Below are 6,037 nucleotides of genomic sequence, written 5' to 3' on the forward strand. Positions count from 1 at the left end.
GCACCATGTCACAAAGCTCGAATCATTTCAAATTGATTTCTTGAACATGACAGTGAGTTCACTGTACTACAATGGCCCCAACAGTCACCAGATCTCAACCCAATAGAGCATCTTCGGGATGTGTTGGAACGGGAGCTTCGTGCCCTGGATGTGCATCCCACAAATCTCCATCAACTGCAAGATGCTATCCTATCAATATGGGCCAACATTTCTAAAGAATGCTTTCAGCACCTTGTTGAATCAATGCCACGTAGAATTAAGGCAGTTCTGAAGGCGAAAGGGGGTCAAACACCATATTAGTATGGTGTTCCTAATAATCCTTTAGGTGAGTGTATGTGTGTATGTGCACAATGAATGAATGGAATAAGCTGCTACAGTTACATTGAACCATGTGCTTGTGCTCATGTGCACAAGCACACACACACACACACACACACACGCCGATGGGCTTTAAAGTTTAACTTTAGGTTTGTGAAAGCAGACATAATTATTTCTGTCAGGACCTCGATGTGTATCCAAGCCCCAAAAACACACTAACTCAGGCGTTCACGCAACTTATCGCGAAAAACCAGACAGAAATAGACTTGAAAATTTTAAAGAAAAGACATTAGCGGTTTTTGTTAATGTTTAAAGGTATAAAAAAAAACCTTTGCTGCCTTTCTTAAATGGCTAGAAAACATTGCCTCAACACTATTAAACACGGAATCCGCTGTTTGTAAACGGTCCGCATTTTACCCTCACCGCTAAAATAGTTGTGCTTGTTTCACACTTTCTCTTGTTTCGCTTGGGTATGCCTCTACTTAAATATTGTGTCTCTAGTTAAAAGTTTGGGACCTGTGTCTCATTCACATAGGCTTTCACATATGCAAATTGCCACCCCTCTTCTGGGCTAATGCCGTACGCTCATTTTGACAACGAATTGCCAGCGTTATTCGTTGATTTTTTTTGTCTAAAATGTTTATTATTCACATTGGTAGAAAAGTGCTTCAATACTTTAAAAAAAGGTCATGGTTTATTTGAAATAACTGGGCACTCCGTTTGTTGCTGCCATATTTTGAAATGGGTTGTCTAAGGAATCCTTATTCTTTGTTTGATGCCCCGGTTTCGGGTAAACATCCGCGACGGTTTATGACTACACCACATGGCCAAAGTGGCCTGCGAACGGACGATCACCCTGATAACAAAATACAACTAAATACATCTTTGTCAGGATGTGGGGCGGGGCAGGTCTATGACATTCGGGCTAAATGGGGGCAATAGCTTGGGGAGCCAGCCTATCTCAAAGCCTGTGGCCTGTTTGATTCTACCCCATGTTTCCTCCGTGTATGTCCGCTGTGATATGCTTAACAGACACGTTTGATGGCATTATTCTAACATAGCATGTTGCTAAATACCGCTCACTAGTTCCTACAGCTATTAAATGTATTTAAATGAAATCGGGGCATCTTGTTTAGAATAAAACTAAGAAAATACAGGAGATCGATCTTTCGCGTGTGTTGCTGCCGCCGCCATTTTGAAAGGCGCGTCTGCGTCACTGCGCATGCGCAAGCTTCGCATCCCATAAGGCAGTTATTTCGCCCGCATTGTTCAAACGGGTGGCACGCGCCTGGCCCTGCTCCTTGGATAATGGCAGCCTAGATCACGCTAGCTTTGTGCTACGCTGACGGGACCCAGAGCCGCTATGGATGGATCTTCGCCTTTGGTGAAGTGTTTTTTTTTCTCTTTGACATTGAAATAAAACTGTTAAACTGATTACGGCTTTTTCTCATTTTTAAAAACTTGGGCTAAAGTAGTTGTGCTTGTTTCACACTTTCTCTTGTTTCGCTTGGGTATGCCTCTACTTAAATATTGTGTCTCTAGTTAAAAGTTTTGGACCTGTGTCTCATTCACATAGGCTTTCACATATGCAAATTGCCACCCCTCTTCTGGGCTAATGCCGTACGCTCATTTTGACAACGAATTACCAGCGTTATTCGTTGATTTTTTTTGTCTAAAATGTTTATTATTCACATTGGTAGAAAAGTGCTTCAATACTTTAAAAAAAAGGTCATGGTTTATTTGAAATAACTGGGCACTCCGTTTGTTGCTGCCATATTTTGAAATGGGTTGTCTAAGGAATCCTTATTCTTTGTTTGATGCCCCGGTTTCGGGTAAACATCCGCGACGGTTTATGACTACACCACATGGCCAAAGTGGCCTGCGAACGGACGATCACCCTGATAACAAAATACAACTAAATACATCTTTGTCAGGATGTGGGGGGGGGGAGAGGTCTATGACATTCGGGCTAAATGGGGGCAATAGCTTGGGGAGCCAGCCTATCTCAAAGCCTGTGGCCTGTTTGATTCTACCCCATGTTTCCTCCGTGTATGTCCGCTGTGATATGCTTAACAGACACGTTTGATGGCATTATTCTAACATAGCATGTTGCTAAATACCGCTCACTAGTTCCTACAGCTATTAAATGTATTTAAATGAAATCGGGGCATCTTGTTTAGAATAAAACTAAGAAAATACAGGAGATCGATCTTTCGCGTGTGTTGCTGCCGCCGCCATTTTGAAAGGCGCGTCTGCGTCACTGCGCATGCGCAAGCTTCGCATCCCATAAGGCAGTTATTTCGCCCGCATTGTTCAAACGGGTGGCACGCGCCTGGCCCTGCTCCTTGGATAATGGCAGCCTAGATCACGCTAGCTTTGTGCTACGCTGACGGGACCCAGAGCCGCTATGGATGGATCTTCGCCTTTGGTGAAGTGTTTTTTTTTCTCTTTGACATTGAAATAAAACTGTTAAACTGATTACGGCTTTTTCTCATTTTTAAAAACTTGGGCTAAAGTAGTTGTGCTTGTTTCACACTTTCTCTTGTTTCGCTTGGGTATGCCTCTACTTAAATATTGTGTCTCTAGTTAAAAGTTTTGGACCTGTGTCTCATTCACATAGGCTTTCACATATGCAAATTGCCACCCCTCTTCTGGGCTAATGCCGTACGCTCATTTTGACAACGAATTACCAGCGTTATTCGTTGATTTTTTTTGTCTAAAATGTTTATTATTCACATTGGTAGAAAAGTGCTTCAATACTTTAAAAAAAAGGTCATGGTTTATTTGAAATAACTGGGCACTCCGTTTGTTGCTGCCATATTTTGAAATGGGTTGTCTAAGGAATCCTTATTCTTTGTTTGATGCCCCGGTTTCGGGTAAACATCCGCGACGGTTTATGACTACACCACATGGCCAAAGTGGCCTGCGAACGGGTCAGGGTAAAATGCGGATTCCGCCGGATTCCGCCGAACGTAAACAAAAGGAGGAGCTCAGCGTTGCGGTGCAACTGCGCAGTCAGTACAATACGGATGTCCGAAATCGTATTGTTCTTAATGTTAACATTAATGTCATTGTTAATTTGTTAAACATGTGAAAATGTTCTATATATTATCTGTTGAGCGTTCTCTGGTCGAGGATAATCTACATTTTTCCCCTCTCTTTTCCCGTCAGACAGATGTGGATGTCCATGGCTACCAACGTCACTGTTCATGGATGCCTGTTAATTCCTGACGAATAAAATAAATCATAATAAATCAATAAATAAATATGTCTTTCACCAAACATGTCAGTATTTTATTGTAATTCTGTATTTCTGTAGATCTCACATCCAAGCACTATTGAACTGTTTTGGTGTTATCTGATTAAATTTTCTCATATAAGTACAGCTATAGCCTACTGTACAGCTTGAAAGCACTCCTGTGAAATATCTACGTAGAAACGTGGTTGCCACTCTACAAGCCATTTTATCAGAATTAATACACGAAATAAATAAAAGAAAAAGGATATTGCAATTAAAGCATCTGTTATATTGAAACATGGAAGTGGCACGTAGAAATCCTGCCCTGGGACATGTGATATATTTCCGGAAAGCTGGCAATTTGTACTATACGAAAATGCATGGAAGTTCCCAGGGCAGGATTTCTAAATGTGCACTTCGCCCTGTACACTGTAACCATGGGGAAGCTGCCATAAATAATCTAAAACTAAAAGTCCACGGAAGTGGCACGTAGAAATCCTGCCCTGGGACATGTGCTATACTGCCGGAAAGCTCGCAATTTCTACTATACGAAAATGCATGAAAGTGCCCGGGGCAGGATTTCTAAATGTGCATTTCGCCCTGTACACTGTAACCATGGGGAAGCTGCCATAAATAATCTTCAACTAAAAGTCCACGGAAGTGGCACGTAGAAATCCTGCCCTGGGACATGTGATATACTGCCGGAAAGCTCGCAATTTGTACTATACGGAAATGCATGAAAGTTCCCAGGGCAGGATTTCTAAATGTGCATTTCGCCCTGTACACTGTAACCATGGGGAAGCTGCCATAAATAATCTTCAACTAAAAGTCCACGGAAGTGGCACGTAGAAATCCTGCCCTGGGACATGTGCTATACTGCCGGAAAGCTCGCAATTTGTACTATACGAAAATGCATGAAAGTGCCCGGGGCAGGATTTCTAAATGTGCATTTCGCCCTGTACACTGTAACCATGGGGAAGCTGCCATAAATAATCTTCAACTAAAAGTCCACGGAAGTGGCACGTAGAAATCCTGCCCTGGGACATGTGATATACTGCCGGAAAGCTCGCAATATGTACTATACAGAAATGCATGAAAGTTCCCAGGGCAGGATTTCTAAATGTGCATTTCGCCCTGTACACTGTAACCATGGGGGAGCTGGCATAAATAATCTTCAACTAAAAGTCCACGGAAGTGGCACGTAGAAATCCTGCCCTGGGACATGTTATATATTGCCGGAAAGCTCGCAATTTGTACTATACGAAAATGCATGAAAGTGCCCGGGGCAGGATTTCTAAATGTGCATTTCGCCCTGTACACTGTAACCATGGGGGAGCTGGCATAAATAATCTTCAACTAAAAGTCCACGGAAGTGGCACGTAGAAATCCTGCCCTGGGACATGTGATATACTGCCGGAAAGCTCGCAATTTGTACTATACGGAAATGCATGAAAGTTCCCAGGGTAGGATTTCTAAATGTGCATTTCGCCCTGTACACTGTAACCATGGGGAAGCTGCCATAAATAATCTTCAACTAAAAGTCCACGGAAGTGGCACGTAGAAATCCTGCCCTGGGACATGTGATATACTGCCGGAAAGCTCGCAATATGTACTATACGGAAATGCATGAAAGTTCCCAGGGCAGGATTTCTAAATGTGCATTTCGCCCTGTACACTGTAACCATGGGGGAGCTGGCATAAATAATCTTCAACTAAAAGTCCACGGAAGTGGCACGTAGAAATCCTGCCCTGGGACATGTTATATATTGCCGGAAAGCTCGCAATTTGTACTATACGAAAATGCATGAAAGTGCCCGGGGCAGGATTTCTAAATGTGCATTTCGCCCTGTACACTGTAACCATGGGGAAGCTGCCATAAATAATCTTCAACTAAAAGTCCACGGAAGTGGCACGTAGAAATCCTGCCCTGGGACATGTGCTATACTGCCGGAAAGCTCGCAATTTGTACTATAGCCTACGAAAATGCATGAAAGTTCCCGGGGCAGGATTTCTAAATGTGCATTTCGCCCTGTACACTGTAACCATGGGGGAGCTGGCATAAATAATCTTCAACTAAAAGTCCACGGAAGTGGCACGTAGAAATCCTGCCCTGGGACATGTGATATACTGCCGGAAAGCTCGCAATATGTACTATACGGAAATGCATGAAAGTGCCCGGGGCAGGATTTCTAAATGTGCATTTCGCCCTGTACACTGTAACCATGGGGAAGCTGCCATAAATAATCTTCAACTAAAAGTCCACGGAAGTGGCACGTAGAAATCCTGCCCTGGGACATGTGATATACTGCCAGGAAGGTCGGAATTTGTACTTTACGAAAATTCAAGATTGAAGATTCAAGATTCAAAAGGTTTATTCGTCACGTACACAGTTGTACACATACAACATGTAGTGGAATGTAACCCTGGTCACTCTGAGCAGCTGTGCATGATAAGAGAGTAACAAAATATAGAAAAAATAAG

At 42.9% G+C, this 6,037-nt stretch overlaps 1 long non-coding RNA gene across 1 annotated transcript; it reads left to right on the forward strand.

The window, feature by feature from the left end:
* Window positions 1-3,248: 3,248 nt before the first annotated feature.
* Window positions 3,249-3,602, forward strand: LOC140591801 (uncharacterized). The gene is made up of 2 exons (XR_011992102.1): window positions 3,249-3,332; window positions 3,490-3,602. It is a non-coding gene; the product is annotated as an uncharacterized lncRNA (long non-coding RNA).
* The last annotated feature ends 2,435 nt before the right edge of the window (window positions 3,603-6,037 follow it).

This window comes from Paramormyrops kingsleyae, chromosome 6 (genome assembly GCF_048594095.1).
Source record: "Paramormyrops kingsleyae isolate MSU_618 chromosome 6, PKINGS_0.4, whole genome shotgun sequence".
Lineage (NCBI taxonomy): Eukaryota > Metazoa > Chordata > Actinopteri > Osteoglossiformes > Mormyridae > Paramormyrops > Paramormyrops kingsleyae.